Here is a 20,250-nt window from a genome sequence, read left to right on the forward strand (position 1 = left end):
ATTTTGTAGTATGTGAATTATGTCTCGATTTTTAAAAAGAAAAGAAAAATGCTGACTCCATTCATTCTTCTAATAGCTGATCTGTTCTGTGGGGAAACCCAGACTAGAGAGAGATTCGTGTGGGCTGGCAAATATTAGTTCTTAGTCACAAGGCTGCTCGACAGGATTTCAGAGCCAGCGTTTTCCTTCTGCTGGGGATAGAAGATCTGGGAAATTCACCATGGACTTGCAGGGAAAGAAAAGAATTGACTACAGAAAATACAAACAAGCTAAAGCCTCATGTGTAATGTCAGAAGATGAAGAATGGCATGATGCTTCTTCAAAGACCTGCTAAGTTTGTAAAAAGAATCCATTTTTTTCTACAATAGGAGATGTTAGGAAGACCAAAAAAACCTTTAGATATGTGTGTCCCAAGAGGCTTAGAAAGTAATGATCTCAGCCTGGGAGGGATAACATTTGAAGTGCAGTTTCTCCAAATGGTTGAACATAAAGTTTTGAGCTGTGTTGCCTAGAACAAAAGGTCCTCAGTTCAATTTTTAACTAAGTTTTTGGTGCTGCAAAAGTATACAAATATTTAAAAGGCAAAAAATATAATAAATTTTGATGCCAAATAAACCAAATCCAGTAAATGGCTGCTTTGGAATGGCTGGACAATAATGGCTATTATGCTGATATACACACACCGATTGTAAATACAGTTTTGGCTATAGGAAAATAGCTGTTGGATTTTCATTGTGGCCTTGCGTATTAAAAGTGGCCACTTCTTTAACACCCTTCATACCCAAGACTCAAAATATCCTCTGAAGACGTAAGCTAGAGCCTTACTCTAAAAGCACCATTATATCCAAGAGCTTGGTTTAAATTTTAAATGGAATGTTATACCTCAAAGCAGCCTAGGATGTATAATAAATGTGTATTTTTATCTACATAGCAGACCTTCAGCTTCGATCTTCCTGTAGTAATATGTCCTAAGTTTGAGGAAAATGTGAGAGAGAGAAAACAAATAAAATATGCTATTCTCTGAAATGTTGCCAAGTGTTTACTAAAGGTTTAATTCATGTCTTCTATGCAGATTTTCAGAGGAAGTTATTGAAGTTCAAAGTTGGGAGACACTGCCTTTTCAAATGGCTCCAGACATTAGCAGCTCAGTTGGATGTATGTTTTGTGCTCTCCCAAAAAGGAAAAAATCAAACAAATAAGCCTGGGTCCTCAGTTTAGTTTTTTTCTTTAAAATTTATTAAATCCCCCAAATGTGCTAGACAGTGCTGGAGGAGAAGCTTAACCACAGGAGTCCAAAACAGATTTAATAATTTACCTCCAGCTGCTGTGATAAGGAGGAGAACCTGACACTTTATTCTTTTCCCTTTAAACTTTTTAATAAGATAGAGCTCCTGACAGGTGGCTTTGCCATCACATATTAACTTGGGAGTACAAGAGGGCGCCATCTAGTGGCCTGCCAGTCATTTGGTCTGTGCTGTACTCCAGGAGAGAGCCCGGTCAGGGAAAAGCAAATAGGAAATGAGTTTCTACTCAGCCTTCTGCTACCTGCTGCAAGTCAGCACAGTACCTGGTCTTATAGAACTGAACGGCGGTTCCGGCTCTCTCCGTGTCAGCCTGTCCCTAGTCAATGCTGGTGTTAAGCCGTGTCTTTACAAGCCTGAGCTTGCACTTTCAAACCTTGCAGTTGCCACTTCCATCTGCTTAAAATGAAGGCTTTGGGGGCCTGGATATACCTCTTTCCAAATGGCCAGCCATGCGGGGCTTTGAAAATCTGGCCTTTGATGTATTTTATAGGGATAAGGAAACATATATTAAATTCCGCTCTGATGTACACACTCAGCCATGTAACCGAGTCAATCCTAAAGTTGTAATTTCATCTTCATTTTTTTTGGAGCTTAACTGTTCCAGCTTTCTTGTTGCTGATGACATCATAGGAAGTCACTGATGAGCTGACAACCTTTTATGATCTAGCTGAGGATCATTACTTTTGTCTTTCTCCTTCAGTGTATAATGAATACCAGTGCTGTGTAAACATTAAAGAATTATCTGCAAAAGAAAACTGAACCTTCTTAGAAGTAGATTGAAAGGCAAAGCCAGTGAGATATTCTTTCCTGGGTTTTATCTTTTGCTCCTTCATCAGCCATGGAGGTTATAGGTATAGAACTCGTTCAGAGTTGGAAGGTGGAGGGGAGGGAGTGTTTGTAAGCAGATGAAGGCTGGAGATTATGGGAGAGAAAATGACTTCACAAACCAGCTTGGGGGTGAATCAAAGATCTGGTGAATTTGCAGTTCTTTTTCAGCATAGATGTGTACTGATTTTTAGTTTCTCAATAAGGGTATGGAGAGCTCTGCTGTATACTTGCGGCCCAAATCATGAATTCAGTGTGGATGCCTCACAGCTCCATATCATCAGAGGGGGGTAAGCTGGTATCCTAGAGGAAAAAAGCTAGGACTTTCTCTTTATATAGATTTTTTTAATATTGCCAGCAGCCATTTGAATAGATCGTTTATATATGCCACAAGCAGAAGTGGATCTAAAGTGTAAAGACCCCTTTTTCATTAATTGATTGTTGAGTAGAAACAAGTGGTTGTGAAAAGGAGGGAGGTCATTTTGTGTTTTAATGGCAGAGGTGTAGATTATTTTCAAATTTAGGTAAGATGAACAATTGTGTGGCCTCTACTATCGGAACGATCTTGGTATTGATAAGGGGGTGTGTCCAGAAGCCACTTTACTTGGAGGATAAAATGGACAACAGAAAGCTTGCAAGGATTTACCATGGTATCAAGAATACAGGAGAATGGCTTCATGGTTTTAGAGAATTCCTAGAATCTTCATGTTGTTAGTTTATGCAGTTAATGGGGAAGGAAAATTATTGAGAACCTACTAAGGATCAGGAACTGATGGCATGTGCTGAGTGCTTTGCACATGCCATTTCATTTAATCCTCAGCTTGATCTTTTGAGCTAACAGGTAATATTTCCCTTTTACGGACGAAAAAATGGGAGCTCAGAGAGACCAATGAACTTTCCCAAGTTCATGTAGCTGCTCAGTGGTGGAGATGGGATTTGAACTCAGGTCTTTCTGATTCCAAAATCTATGGTCCTCCAACATTGGCTTACCTGCGAACAAAAGAAAAAAATGCATATTATGTATGTGTAAAATTCTACCAGTCTTCACTATTTATATATTTATTTTTTTTTAAATAAATTTATTTATTTACTTTTGGCTGTGTTGGGTCTTCGTTTCTGTGCGAGGGCTTTCTCTAGTTGCGGCGAACGGGGGCCACTCTTTATCGCGGTGCGCGGGCCTCTCACTATTGCGGCCTCTCTTATTGTGGAGCACAGGCTCCGGACGCGCAGGCTCAGTAGTTGTGGCTCACGGGCCCAGTTGCTCTGCGGCATGTGGGATCTTCCCAGACCAGGGCTTGAACCCATGTCCCCTGCATTAGCAGGCAGATTCTCAACCACTGCGCCACCAAGGAAACCCCCACTATTTTGATTTTTAGCTTTGAAGGATAAAAAAGTAAGCTTTGAGGACTAGCCTTCAGATTCCCGGTTTTTCACCTGTGCGTACTTTTTCTCTGTTGAAAGAATATTCACTCCTCGAAGGCAGGGTTCTGACTTTTGCTTTACTTTAAATAACTGGAAAAAAGGAGAACAGATGCAGGTGGTAATGGTAGTGCGAGTGAAGTGAGAGCCAAAGGATGGTATTCAGTGATGAGGGTAGGCAAACATCCTTAAAATTTTCATCCAAATGCAAAAATGCCATATTTAATGTCTTGCCTTCTACCGAGTAAAATAAAAAGTCTGTGAATTTTACCAAGGGACTAATAACATCAACAGCCACTAACACTGAGCTCTTTCTTTGTGCCAGATACTCCTCTACATCCTTTACATGTCTTATTTAATTTTCTCACAGTAATCCAGTAAGGCAGGTACTATGATTAGCTCCATTTTATTGGTGAGAAAACTGAAATTCAGAGAGTTCAGGTAACTTGCCTAAGATTAAATAGAATATTCTGGTTCCAGGATCCAAACCCAGTCATTTATATTCCAAAGTCCAATTCATAAACACTGTGCTATTCTTCAATCAAATTAATGTATGTACTCATTGTCCTTGGTGGGAAAGGGTCCTTCTCAAGTTTGAAGTTCCTATGGGATTGTTCTGGCAATGATAACCAGTTTCTCTTCACTGGCTCAGTTCAGTGGTCCCTAAAAGTAAAAACTTTGGTTCCAAAGCTCACCAATCTGTCACTACTATTAAACGTCAAATATATGTTTAATCCTTAGGAGAAAAAAATTAAGATCATGGATAATAAATGCTTTGACCATGATTCAATATACAAAAATGAATTGAATGTTGAACCCTCAAAGTTCACCTAAATTCCTAAATATAAAAATGATGTGCTTGTGGCGCCCCTTTAATCACAGTACATATATGTAAAATAGTTCTTCAACATCCCGTTATTTACGAAATAGGCAGTCAATAGTAATCTTTGGTATTTGTGTTATTCTAAGGTTTCAAAGTTCTGTCATTCCGTTTTATTGAAGGGGAAACTGAAGACTTAAGAGAGTCTCTCTAAACAAAGAGTTTACCAAATGGATACCAAAGCAGAAAATACTAACCAAGACTCATATACAAAATACTGACAGTATTTGACAAACTACTTGTTTGGAGACATCTTGAAAATTGTTTGCATTTTTTATATAACGTCTTTGATTGTCCTTTTCTGCATCTATATAGGAAGTCCAATATTTTTTAAAACTACATTAAAAAAATTACTCTTATCAGAATAATCAGAACAATGTACTAAGAATAATGAGGAGGGCTTCCCTGGTGGCGCAGTGGTTGAGAGTCTGCCTGCCAATGCAGGGGACACGGGTTCGAGCCCTGGTCTGGGAAGATCCCACATGCCGCGGAGCAACTGGGCCCGTGAGCCACAACTACTGAGCCTGCACGTCTGGAGCTTGTGCTCCGCAACAAGAGAGGCCGCGATGGTGAGAGGCCCGTGCACCGCGATGAAGAGTGGCCCCCGCTTGCCACAACTAGAGAAAGCCCTCACACAGAAACGAGGACCCAACACAGCCATAAATAAATAAAATTAAAAAAAAAAAAAAAAAAGAATAATGAGGAGCCAATGTTAACTATACACACTATACTGTGTTGGGTGCTTTTTAGATATTATTACATTTAATTCTTTTAGTAACCTTATGATATTTTCTTTATGGTATTATTTTCCTTATTATAAAAGAAAGTGTGGTTTGGGAGGATTAGTAAGTTGCTCAAGATCATACATCCAGGAAATAGTAGAGCCAGGGTTTGATTCCAGATCTGATCCCAGAAACCAAGATTGTTCCCTATTGTACAGCACTGATATTAGCGCAACTGTGTGAGCACCTTTAGCAGGAAGGCAGAAGTTTTATAAACGTCCTATAGAGTAGAGAAAGGAAAAAGCCAACTCTAAAGTGTTCTGTTAGGATCAAAGTTCCAGAAACTCTAGACGTGGGCTTAAGTCTAAGACAGAAACTAAATCTTACTTCCAAATTCTCAGTGGGAAGGTATGTCCAGGGGGAGAAATGTTGATATAAATATTAGTCTGGATTCGTGCTGGCATACGTGATTTTCTGAAAGCCTTTAACGATAGGAACTAAAAATGTTCTTCTACTCTGGGTTTATTTTTCTGGTAAAATAAACTGGTACAGGGTTTATAGGTGGGATTTAAGATCAGTCAAAAGTCTACCAAATTTCAAAAAGTATTAATCACAAAACGTCAAAGAGCAAGGATTCAGATGCAGGCAGTCTGGATGGACATGTTTATTGTAATGTGCATATGCAGAAACTAAACCATAAAGTTAGCCAAATGGGTCCATTTCAAGTCTGGACAATCTTTTAAAGCCAATTAAAGTACACAAGGCAGGTTGGTTCTAGAACTAAATGGAATCAGCAAAGCCAGTACAGTATATCTAAATATAGATAAAATGCATCTGAGTACACTCATATATTTCTAACAACTTATGTTCTTACCTAGGTATTACCTAAAATATTAGCACTTGATGTTTGGGGCAATAGTGTTCGTCTTAGAGCAGAATTAGGCCTCCTTTGGACTTTATCCAAAGAGGTTTAGTTCCAAAAGTACCTTGAAAAGACTTCATTGTGAGGTGACTTCCCATAAAAGGCAACCACCAGAATAGACTAAAAGACAGTCCTGAAGGGCAAAAGTTGCTTGAAAATTTAAAATTGACCTGAACTTCTTTTTTTTAAACAAAATTTTCCTTTTCCTGGAAAGGGAGGTGAGGCAGTCACAAGATCTGGGCCACACAATCACTCTGCTGATTGTTTACATAGTTTGTGACTAGTTTGGAACAATGGTAGTAGAGAGTATTTTGAACTTTGTTTACCACAAGGAACAAAAATCAAAAGTTGGCTTCATAATGAAGCAAATATTTTCTGTATTATGTAGTAATAAAAGTCAGTGTGCGCTGTAAATAAAGTTTGTTCAAGGGCTCTGTGAAAAAAAGCCAAATGTCAAATGACAGCCAGATTCTACTACAGAGCACAGAGAGCTTAGAAATTAGTCACGATCCCTGAAGCTGAAAGTTGCAGCGTGTTGTGTTTGCTTTGGGTCTCTTTTATTTTGTAGAAAGAAGAAAGTGTAAAAAGCGGGTGGGATTGGCTCCCTGCCTTTGGTGTCATTACTCATTGGAATAACGGGGAAAACGAGTGCCAAACCTAGGGGGAGGAGGGGGGGGGGGACGCCACACAGACCTCAGTTTGGTATTTAAAAGAAAGGGGAAAAAATAGAGCCCATGAAAGAAAGAAAAGCAATGGCATTGTCCTAAGGGTCATTAATAGGGGAATCAGGCTGTTGTTTCACCTGATGCAAAACAAAATATCCTACAGTTTTAACTGTGTGTTTGGGGAGTTAAGCAGGACACGGCGGGGGGGGGGGGCGTGTAGATGTATTCTCATGGGACACTTTGCTAGACCCTCCCTGGACATCTTTCTGTTCATTCTTTCTTGAAGTAGAGTACCTTCCTCCTAAGAGTCTGCCAAATGAGTTTGCTTCCCTTCTCCACAGGCATGGCCCTCAGAGGCCTGATGGTTGGAGCTCTTTGAATGCAGAAGAGCCCAAATTTTAATGTATAAAAAAATCGCAGGTATCAAGTACACAGGGCTGTGCATTTGTGGGATGTGAGCAATTCAGCTTGGCTTATAAGTTTCTGTCCCAAACTTTGAAAATTTTGGAAAACACTTTTCAGGACTCCAACAAAACAGGAAGTTTTCCAGGCTCACACTCACTCGCTCGCGCTCTCTCTCTCTCTCTCCCTCTCTGCCCCCTCCCGCTTTCCCTCTCCCTCTCTTTCTCCTGCACAAAGTATTTGTTTGACCAGAAAACAAGAGAGAACAAAAACCAATTAATAAACAAAACCTCAAGCCTCAATAATAAATCCTTTTATAAAGTTCTGAATACCCAGTTAAGAATCACTCTGGGTGTTTTGTTCTTTTATGATGCTTTTGTTGAGCTGCACAGGAAGAATGTCAAGGCCGAGCCCTGGAGAAAGGAGCTTGGCACTGATGGCTAGGGGTCTGCTGCCAGCCAACGTGGGAAGGACGTGGGTACTGGATGAGCTTGTCATCCACTCGGTGTGCAGGGAACATTATTGCTATTGTAATGGCAAACTAAGAAGCTTAAAAACTAGAACAATGAGATCAGGGCCAATGTCACAACTGCCAGGGAGAAAAGGGAAAGAATTATAAAGGCCATGACCTACCTTTCAAAATTTTTACTTTCAAACTCCCTAAAAGAATTTAGAAAAATTGTCTACCAGAGGCATATTTTTAAGTTAATATTTAAAATTTGTCATTATAAGTTAAAATAGTTGCAAAGGATATAATATCTAGAGAATTATAAAATTGACAATTCTAGCTGTTTCTACTGGAAGCTTAACACTATACCAATTAGACGCTCATAATTAGCCATTACAAATATGTACTGGACATTTATTTTGTTCTCTTTTCTCTTTGAACTCATATTATCTTAATGTATTTTATGATTGAAAGTTTTCCCCCTTTAATATTTCAAAATAAAAAAGAACCAAAATTATGATCACCAACAAAAGAAAAAATATGCAAAAAAGAAATGTGTATAAAATGAAATTTAATTTTTGTTAAATTTTCTATGTTCACAAGTCTCTAGGTTTGAAAAAAGTTTTTCTGGGTGATGATATTGTTTCAGTTATTATCAGCACTCAAGTAATAACATACATAATACAGATTTTGATAAGTAATATGCTTCATTAAAACTACTTCTCTAAATAAAATATACGAGGCTTTCTTTTTTCATAAGTAGCCCATCTGTCAGTGGATAAACATTATTTATTGCCAAAATGAGACAGGGTTACTCATAAATCCTATTTCTAATGTTCATGTTTATTCATATAAATGCTAAAGAACATCGATTACATAAAAAGAATGAATTTGGAGGTTGAAGGAAGGAATTTTGTTATAATATAATTCAACTCTTTCAACTCTTTCTGAGTTATATGCCAAAAATCACTTAGTGATTACCCATCAAAATTTATGTTTAATAGTTTATCAACTAACAGCTTAATTATATCACTTGAAAGCAAAGAAATACAAATGGCTTGACCAGCAAGATGATTTGTACAGACTCATTAGAGCCACTTACCTTCTCTGTTTCTGCTTTACCAAGACTTATCACATGATCATTAATCATACTTATTGCTCTTTCTCTTAGAGACACCTTGTTTGATTTAATATATTCAGGAAGAATTAGGAAAATTGAAATATAGTCAACTTACTATATACCTTTGCCCATACAGTATGTTTTGATAAAATGGTATTATCACATCCCATGTTTTAAATGGACTTTTTATCAAAACCTCAGAATTGCAAAACACATATCTGATATAGAACTTATGTCCAGAGTATATAAGAGCCTCTCACAACGTGGTAATAAGGACACAAACAACCCCCCAAAATTGGACAAACGATCTAAACAGACATTTCACCAGAGAATAGAGAAAAGTGGCAAACTGTCACATGAAAAAATGTTCAGTATCATTCGTCATTGGGGAAATGCATATTAAGCTATAGTACTCATAAAGAAAAAAAGGGAGAAGACTCAAATCAGTAGAATTAGAAATGAAAAAGCAGAAGTAACAACTGACACTGCAGAAATACAAAGGATCATGAGAGATTACTACAAGCAACTACATGCCAATAAAATGGACAACCTGGAAGAAACTGACAAATTCTTAGAAAAGCCCAACCTCCAGAGACTGAACCAGGAAGAAATAGAAAATATAAATACACCAATCACAAACACTGAAATTGAAACTGTGATTAAAAACCTTCCAACAAACAAAAGCCCAGAACCAGATGGATTCACAGGCAAATTCTATCAAACATTTAGAGTAGAGCTAACACCTATCCTTCTCAAATTCTTCCAAAATATAGCAGAAAGAGGAACACTCCCAAACTCATTCTACGAGGCCACCATCACCCTGATACCAAAACCAGACAAAGATGTCACAAAGAAAGAAAACTACAGGCCAGTATCACTGATGAACATAGATGCAAAAATCTTCAACAAAATACTAGCAAACAGAATCCAACAGCACATTAAAAGGATCATACACCATGATCAAGTGGGGTTTATCCCAGGAATGCAAGGATTCTTCAACATACGCAAATCAATCAATGTGATAAACCATATTAACAAATGGAAGGAGAAAAACCATATGATCTTCTCAATAGATGCAGAAAAAGCTTTCGACAAAATTCAACACCATTTATGATAAAAACTCTCCAGAAAGTAGGCATAGAGGGAACTTACCTCAACATAATAAAGGCCATATATGACAAACCCACAGCCAACATCATTATCAGTGGTGAACAACTGAAACCATTTCCACTAAAATCAGGAACACGACGAGGATGTCCACTCTCACAACTATTATTCAACATAGTTTTGGAAGTTTTAGCCACAGCAATCAGAGATGAGAAAGAAATAAAAGGAATCCATATCAGAAAAGAAGAAGTAAAGCTGTCACTGTTTGCAGATGGCATGATACTATACATAGAGAATCCTAAAGATGCTACCAAAAAACTACTAGAGCTAATCAATGAATTTGGTAAAGTAACAGGATATAAAATTAATGTACAGAAATCGCTTGCATTCCTATACACTAATGATGAAAAATCTGAAAGAGAAATTAAGGAAACACTCCCATTTACCATTGCAACAAAAAGAATAAAATACCTAGGAATAAACCTACCTAGGGAAATAAAAGACCTGTATGCAGAAAACTATAAGACACTGATGAAAGAAATTAAAGATGATACCAACAGATGGAGAGATATACCATGTTCTTGGATTGGAAGAATCAATATTGTGAAAATGACTATACTACCCAAAGCAATCTACAGATTCAATGCAATCCCTATCAAATTACCAATGGCATTTTTTACGGAACTAGAACAAAAAATCTTAAAATTTGTATGGAGACACAAAAATCCCGAATAGCCAAAGCAGTCTTGAGGGAAAAAAACAGAGCTGGAGGAAGCAGACTCCCTGACTTCAGACTATATTACAAAGCTACAGTAATCAAGACAATATGGTACTGACACATAAACAGAAACATAGATCAATGGAAGAAGATAGAAAGCCCAGAGATAAACCCACACACCTATGGTCAACTAATCTATGACAAAGGATGCAAGGATATACAATGAGGAAAAGACAGCCTCTTCAATAAGTGGTGCTGGGAAAACTGGATAGCTACATGTAAAAGAATGAAATTAGAACACTCCCTAACACCATACACAAAAATAAACTCAAAATGGATTCGAGACCTAAATGTAAGACCGGACACTATAAAACTCTTAGAGGAAAACAAAGGAAGAACACTCTTTGACATAAATCACAGCAAGAACTTTTTTGATCCACCTCCTGGAGTAATGGAAATAAAAACAAAAATAAATAAATGGGACCTAATGAAACTTCAAAGCTTTTTCACAGCAAAGGAAACCATAAACAAGACGAAAAGAGAACCCTCAGAATGGGAGAAAATATTTGCAAACGAATCAACGGACAAAGGATTCATCTCCAAAATATATAAACAGCTCATGCAGCTCAATATTAAAAAAACAAACAACCCAATCCAAAAATGGGCAGAAGACCTAAATAGACATTTCTCCAAAGAAGACATACAGATGGCCAAGAAGCACATGAAAAGCTGCTCAACATCACTAATTATTAGAGAAATGCAAATCAAAACTACAGTGAGGTATCACCTCACACCAGTTAGAATGGCAACACCAGAAAATCTACAAACAACAAATCCTGGAGAGGGTGTGGAGAAAAGGGAACCCTCTTGCACTGTTGGTGGGAATGTAAATTGATACAGCCACTATGGAGAACAGTATGGAGGTTCCTTAAAAAACTAAAAATAGAATTACCATATGATCCAGCAATCCCACTACTGGGCATATACCCAGAGAAAACCATAATTCAAAAAGACACATGCACCCCAATGTTCATGCAGCACTATTTACAATAACCAGGTCATGGAAGCAACCTTAATGCCCATCGACAGATGAATGGATAAAGAAGATGTGGTATATATATATACAATGGAGTATTACTCAGCCATAAAAAGGAACGAAATTGGGTCATTTATAGAGATGTGAGTGGACCTAGAGACTGTCATACAGAGTGAAGTAAGTCAGAAAGAGAAAAACAAGTATCGTATATTAATGCATATATGTGGAACCTAGAAAAATGGTACAGATGAACCAGTCTGCAGGGCAGAAGTTGAGACACAGAAGTAGAGAACAAACGTATGGACACCAAGGGGGGAAAGCCGGGGGGTGGGGAGGTGGGGGTGGGGGTGTGATGAATTGGGCGATTGGGATTGACATGTATACCCTGATGTGTATAAAATTGATGACTAATAAGAATCTGCTGTATAAAAAATATATTAAATAAAATTTAAAAATTAAAAAAATAAAAATAGATAAAAATAAAGCAGAAACTAACACACTATTGTAAAGCAATTACACTCTAATAAAGATGTTAACAATAAATAAATTGAATAAAAAATAAGGAAAAAAAAACTATAGTGATCTATTACTTAATACCCAGCAGAATAACTAACATTTTAAAATTTGACAATATCAAATGCTACAAGGATGCAGAGAAACTGAAACTCTTTTATATTGTGGGAATGCAAAATGGGGCCGCCATTTCAGAAAGCATTTTGGCAGTTGCTTATATTAAGTTAAACACACACTTACCATAAAACCCAGCAATCCCACTCTTAGGCATTTACAAGAGAAATGAAAATATATATACAGGCAATTATATGTACAGGAATATTTGTAGCAGCTTTATTCATAATCACTAAAAACTGGAAACAACCCAAATGGTCATCAAACAGTGAATGGATAAACAAATTATTGTACATTCATACAACGAATGTATTTTCAGTGATAAAAAGTAGGGTGAGGATTAACTACAAAGGGAGCTACATGGGGTGATTGAAATCTATATCTTGATTGTCATGGTGATTAGACAACTGTATATATTTGTCAAAATTCATAGAATTGTATACCTAAAACGGGTGGATTTTACTGTATACAAATTATACCTCAATAAACCTGATGTTTAATAAAACACAAAACAAAACATTTTGTAGCTGCAGATTTAACTCACTCAATGGGAAAAAATATTTGCCATGTAACTTAATCAGCGAAGTCAGAAAATATCTAACTTCATTTTCAGTGAAAATGGATATGTTAATACTTAGCTGCATGAAAATGATATGACTTTTTAATTCTAAGAAGACAGACAGATTCATACATATATTCATTCATTCATACATAGATGAATGTATATATCATAATGTACTGTATATACTGTATATATCATAATGTATATATGCATACAGTAAAGAGCTTCCTGTGACCTGGATAAAATAAGTTGATGCCCCATTAATATTCCTTACCAGACTTTCTTTCTTTTGCTCTCACGGATGCCCTCTGAAGTGATTCATTCTTTGATAATAGTTGGAGAATGGAAGAGGCAATAATGGTTGAATGAAAGTTGTTGTCACTCCCATTGCCCACTCTGCAGTACATCTGTATTCAGAATAGCTTTAAATAGACCCAGATATTCTGTTCCTAAACCATGCTTTGTCTTTACCGAAAACTGCATAAAGCAGGGAAAGACAGGAACTCTACTGTGTGTTGATGATGCCTTAATTAAATGAGGCTTCACTGACACCAGTATGTTGAATCATTCTTTTGTTCAGTGCCCCTAGTTTTACGCCCTGGGGTAATACAGCAATGTAAGTTTCAGGTACTTTTGAAAAGCTGGAGTGCTTCAAAAATGGAAACAGGGGGCTTCCCTGGTGGCGCAGTGGTTGAGAATCTGCCTGCCAATGCAGGGGACACGGGTTCGAGCCCTGGTCTGGGAAGATCCCACATGCCGCGGAGCAACTAGGCCCGTGAGCCACAATTACTGAGCCTGCGCGTCTGGAGCCTGTGCTCCGCAACAAGAGAGGCCAAGATAGTGAGAGGCCCGCGCACCGCGATGAAGAGTGGCCCCCACTTGCCGCAACTAGAGAAAGCCCTCGCACAGAAACGAAGACCCAACACAGCCAAAAATAAATAATAAATAAATAAATAAATAATTAAAATAACTAAAAAAAAAAAAAAAAAAAAAATGGAAACAGGGATAGGAAACCATCAGAACACCACAACTGCATGTGCATTGTCCTGCAGTTCACTATTAGGAAAAAAGTCTATATAGAAGTTAAGAATATGGAAATTCTTCCCCTTAAAACAATCATGTTTGTGTATTCCTTGCAAAGGCTTTAGGTGCCTCAGTATGAAGATCACAGTCGTGCATCAGTTTTTATAGTATGAGAACCACATATGATAATTTACTGTCGTTTTATATATATATATGTATATATGTATCTCTTTTTTGCATATTTTATTTTATTTATTTTAATTTTTAGTTTATTTTTTAAATTAATTTTTATTGGAGTATAGCTGATTTACAATGTTGTGTTAGTTTCAGGTGTACAGCAAAATGAATCAGTTATACATATACATATTTCCACTCTTTTTTAGATTCTTTCCCATATAGGTCATCACAGAGTACTGAGTTTTCAGTGTGCTGTACAGCAGGTTCTTATTAGTTATCTATTTTATATATAGTAGCGTGTATATGTCAATCCCAATCTTCCAATTTACCCCCCCAATATGTATATATCTTTTTAACCTAGCTCATCCGTTTAGAGATGGTTTTATACCTGTAATTTCCATTTGATTTTATGCCTGTAAAATGAAGTACTGTCTAAATGAGTTTCTTTATGTGTACCTGCGTTATGGTGATGTGAATGGGTAGGAAAGAGGAGTTATGTTACTAAAACCATTATTCGAGCAGCTTTCAGAAAAGCTTATTGCCACTTCCATAAGTACTAGCTTAAAATTTGTATGACTCAAACAGCTCTTGTGTAAATATATCTGTTTATCTAGCTACCCCAGAAATGAAACCTTACAATTTTCAGCTCCATGTGTTATTAATTTACTGTATCTGAACTTGTTGTTTTATTGCATGCAATTCTCCTTTAAGTCTGAAAAGGATGGAGGCCAAAGGTTTGCTGCAAATGTGTCAAATATGCCCTAGGAGTATATGTACCTGTCATTCTCTGCTGTTACTCTGTCAACTCAGGCTCACACTTTGTGCTCCCAGACCAAGAATCCAGAGAAGAGAGTTCTAATCCCATCTTCTCTCTCATTATTTCTGATTCTCGGTTTTTCTACTAGTTTGTATACTATTCCCCATTTTTTAAATAATGGAGCCAGAACGAATGAGACCTTAAGATTTTGTTGTGTTTCATAAAATAATTATTTTATACAAACAAAGAAATGATTGCTGATGATCAAATAAAAAATGATGGCAAATTTATGCAAAATCAACCACATGTACTTCAAAGACACACATGAGTTTTTTTAGGCCTCATAAACTTTCTACCTTGTATTATTGCTTCAAACATGGAGGTAAGAACAAAATAGAATTTTGCGTTTCACCTGTTTCAGTGATGCTGCCATTTTTCCTGTTTGCATAATTCATAGGGATGGGTGTGTGTGGATATTATCTCTATCCCTGGTTGATTAGGATTTTTGTTAATCACTTCTTGTGGATCTCTGAAATTTATGCTATATCGAAAACTGTTTAATCCATCAAGTTAAAATGACTGTTCTTTGCAAAGTAAGCTTTAGGTATGAGAAATTTAATACGGAACCTGATAGCCTCCTACTTATTAACATTATGATTTCTTTCAGTGTTTTACTGCTTGCTTATAAATACATTTTTTGTTAAAACAAAATAGTGCATTCATAGTCACGATTGTATACAGGTACAAGTTGTTCACTTTTCTCAAACATTTGGAAGAAATACAAACAAAAACCATATGTTTTAAATATTCCACAGAATACCTTTCTCCCATTTGTTCCTATGTTGCAAACTTTTTTTAAGTTGGTACTATTCCTGAGAAGTACCACTTACTCTCCAGTTTTATGACAAGTATCCCTATATATATTCCTAAATGCATTTTTCACTTAAAGGTAATTTTAAAACCAAACATTAAACTACTAATTAAAAAAAAATTTTAGAGCAGCCATGCATGCAGGTCTCCAAGTCTCCTAAGCAGCTTATAAGATGCTAGGCAAACCTGAAAGGGCATCTAGCCTACTCTCCTGCTTCAGACAAAGTGTTCTTCAACTGATCCAAGCAGATGAGAATATAATCAATTTTTTCAAAGCATTTTTAGGCATGGACCCAATCTAATAAAAGTTACCAATCTTCTTCCCAGAAAAAAAAAATGTACATGTGTATACATATACCCACAACATTTTACATTGAACTTGGCAAGGATCACCAAACCCATCCATGTGGAAGGGGTTGAAATAGCCCCTATTGTAAAGAAAGAGACACAAAATCCTTGCTGGGTAACTCACTCTGTTTTGGATAGTTTATAATCTAAAAATTCTTGTCTCTAACTAAAAGCCCTACCATTTCAACTTGTTCTCTTCATAAAGGTCATAAAGAACAGTTAGTCACAATTACCTTTCATATTCTTGAAGGCCATATTAAGCCACACCTTGGATGTGTCTTCACCAAGATAAATAATCTCAGCTAAGTAATTCCAGTTTGGCTATACCTTTTCTCAGAGGCCCCATTATTCAATTCTTAATCATCTTTGTTGACTTCCTCTGAATAGTCTTCAAGTTTTCCATACTCCTCTGAGATTATTGAGCCTATAACTATTCCTCAGACGATAGCAAAGTTCTACCTAAGAGGCCTTCCTGCTTAACAAACCCACTATCCTGTGAGCTTGGTGGGTGCACACTTTTCCTGCCATGTTGGAAATCTTGCACTAACAAGTTGCTGCAAATTTCATCCGTGGTACTCTTGATTGCTTGGTCAACTAGATTTCCCTTTTGGGATACATGATATCTCTTCACCAGGCCACCAAGGTTGCAAGCTGCGCTCTTCAGGCGTGCCATTTCCAGAACTCCAGGGGCATCGTTTACAGCTTGTACGATGGTAAGTGGAGGCCCTTCCCTTAGTACCTAATGGATCCATTTAAAATAAACATCTCTGAACAACTTTTACTACCTAGATTTCTTTTCTTCAGTTAATACATGTCTATTTCATTTTCTTTTCAAGTCGAAAGACTTTTAAAATAATGGCTAACTAAATACCAGTGCTCACACCTACTTGCTTTAATGTCCCTGGAAACTCTGGCTACCTTCTTGTTCATTGAGATATTGGTTCAAAGGTCCCCTCAGTGACCAGTGAAATTTCAGTTTTGTGCCCCAACTCCACCATGAGGTCACTCCTGCTTTCTCTTTATCATAACAGCTACCACTATCTGAAATTACCCCATTCATTTTTTTTTGTTTAATTTTTTTTTCATACCTTTCCCCCTGACTAGAGTAAGCACTGCAAAATCAGGGATCTTATCTGCTGGTCTCATTCATCCTGTAGCATCTAATACAGTCCCTGACATACACTAGCCCTTCAGTAAACATGTATTTTGTGTGTATGGTTTTTAAAAGAAACTGTCCCATCTCCTATTTACCACACTTCACAATCTTTAAATTCCATGTCCTTATGAAAAACTTTTATTTTTCCATATACTTTATGTACATAATTACTTATTATGTTAGGGTGCTGTGGACTGTCCAGTTATTGAGCTAACTTCGAGGTTTTACTTTAAAGTTTTGATAAATAAAAGGAAATGTAAATACTGACTCATCACTTAAAGTAAAATTGAATTACAAGAAAAAAAGTTTTATAGACATATAAACATACACCTAGAAGAAAAGAGGAATTTGCAGAGGAGGTGTTTCCACTGCTAGAATACCCATCCCTGTCCTCCAGAAGTCACTGTGGCTTCTGAGAAATCCTTTAGACAGAAATACAGGATGCCAAAGGAGAAAGAGGAGTGGGAGAAAGCTACAGGGCCTCTCCTTTCCCCTCAGGATGGAAAACAGTTTCCTATTTGCACTTTTCTGTATGAATATTATGCTTCCACCAAATGGTTTTTAAAAAATCCTTTGGCTGGCCTGTACTCTGTTTTAACTCAGGCTTAATTACACTCCGGCGTAGCCAACATCCATCGTCCACCAGGGACAAAACAGGGGATGCGCTTGTGTCTCCAGTCAGATCCATTAGATGGAAGAGGTTGGTCAGAGACCTAGGCTTCTGGTGTTCAAAATCAGTGGGTTAGTTTGGTACTTCTTTCCTCTGAGGAAAGAAACCTTTCTATTCAAACTCTACCTCTTTTCTGTGATTGCGAAGGATGCCCATGAGATCTTCAGGATTTCATAGAAGTAATTATAGCATTTGAAGAGACTTTAAAAGGCTGTTTCCATTTAAACCAATAGTTTTCAAACTTTTTTGAATGTGTCCTACAGGAAGAAATACATTGTACCTGGTGACCTAGTATGCATACACCTACACTGAAACACACACACACACACACACACACACACACACACACCCCTGAAATAAAAGTTTCACCAAACAATATTTACCCTTACTATAGGAGATACACTCAATATTTTCTATTCTACTCTGAACTACTTCTTTTTTTTCCCTTTATATTTAATGCTGGTTGTTACACACTAAATTGATTTCATGACTTATTAGTGACTCACTACCCCCAGTTGAAAAATAATGCTTTAACCATTCTGCAGAGGGCTGAACATGAGATCTGATCACTTTACATAGTTTGGCCTTAACCTTTCATGACATTTGGTGTCTTCTTTTATTGGGGCATCAGTTCTCAAACTCAGTTATGGTTCATGATGGGCTCTCCTCAGCTTATTTCACAAGATTTCCAGAGCATCCTTAAAAGATAAAGACTTTATCGAGGCTTAACATAGTATGAGCAAGACTTGAGCCAGAATATGCTGAATCAGTGAGGAGTATCTGTCCAATGACAATGAAAATTCTGAGTGAGTTACAAAGACACTACTTCCCCATGGGTGATTTTTTTTTTTTTTTTTAAATCCAGAGTCATAAAATTTTAGAGCTGGAAGAGACTTTAGCAAATCCTTTGATTTTATGACAAAAATATTCCCATGCCTGTTCTGAGGAGTTCAGAGCATGAGTCTTGTTCCCTTATTAACAATATTTTAAAAAACAGTTATTTGCTGCCATGCACAGATATATTTTAAACAAACAGAATTTTTATGTTTTAAGAAGTAACACAGGACTAAGTTTTTTAGTATTATAGAAATACTAGAAATAATAACTGAATTGTAGAAGCCTTACACTCTTCTGCTTGAGACAGTAGTCTTGTGGGCATGGATTTTCCATTATTTAGACATTCATCAAATATTATTTGAGAATGTAGTATCTGCTTTCAAGCAGCTTATATTATCATGAAATATAAGATGCTTGTTTCTTATATTACAAATTATGTTATCCAGGAAATCAGACATCATAAACAATGTGTCCTTTGTATTTCGTTGGACAGACTTTATTAGTGTTTTATTGGACATATTTGCTCTAGTTTCTTGGCATAGACCTAGACCTTTTGACTTCAAGTCCTCTGTTGTACTTTGAACACTACCTCACTAGTTATTTTATTCATTAATTCAATAAATATTTACTGAGTACCTTAGCTCTGTCAAGCACTATTCTAGACCCTGAAGTTACAGAAGTGAATGGGAAAAACCACGTCTCTGCACTCATGGAACTTACATACCAGGAGGGCCTATGATGAGTAGAGAACCCCGCCCCCCAATCTGGCTTAGTTCATCATACTCCTTGGGAAAGTATTGAACTATGTCAAATTAAAAAAGAAAAAAAATGATTCCCAAATCTCCAACAGAACTAAGGAGATGAATGTTTAAGAAGTTGGATTCATTGGGTTATCTAAAAAGTTGTGAGCTCATTAGCCCACATTGCTGGGTGTTTTTTTTTTTTTTTTTTTTTACACTATACTAGGTGTGCTTTATTTATTTATCAATGGCTGTGTTGGATCTTCGTTTCTGTGCGAGGGCTTTCTCTAGTTGTGGCAAGCGGGGGCCACTCTTCATCACGGTGCGCGGGCCTCTCACCATCGTGGCCTCTCTTGTTGCGGAGCACAGGCTCCAGGCGCGCAGGCTCAGTAATTGTGGCTCACAGGCCCATTTGCTCCGTGGCATGTGGGATCTTCCCAGACCAGGGCTCGAACTCGTGTCTCCTGCATTGGCAGGCAGATTCTCAACCACTGCGCCACCAGGGAAGCCCTGCTGGGTGTTTTGAAGAGCAATCCCTAAGTATGATTCTCCCCATTTGATTTTAACCCCTGCAAGAATGATACTATTAACCAGCAATAATTGACAAAGAAACAAGGATGGAAGAGAGGAATAGAAGGAATGTGGGAGGATATCAGGCTGCAGGGGGAGAAGATATCCTCATAATGCACAAGCAAGCAAGTACCAAATTCCAGCTTTGCCGAGAATATTTTTGGAGTCATGACTAGACATAGTAACGAGAAAACCTTCTAATGCTCCCAACTCGAATATAGTTGAATCTAGACTGTTGGCACTCTCCTTCCAGAATTGCATTGTTTTGATGTTCTGACTCAAGTCTTAAGCATGACATTTCATGATCGGCTAAGCCACGGAGCAACCACACCCTATTCTTGGCAA

This window comes from Eubalaena glacialis, chromosome 9, assembly GCF_028564815.1.
Source record: "Eubalaena glacialis isolate mEubGla1 chromosome 9, mEubGla1.1.hap2.+ XY, whole genome shotgun sequence".
Taxonomy (NCBI): Eukaryota; Metazoa; Chordata; class Mammalia; order Artiodactyla; family Balaenidae; genus Eubalaena; species Eubalaena glacialis.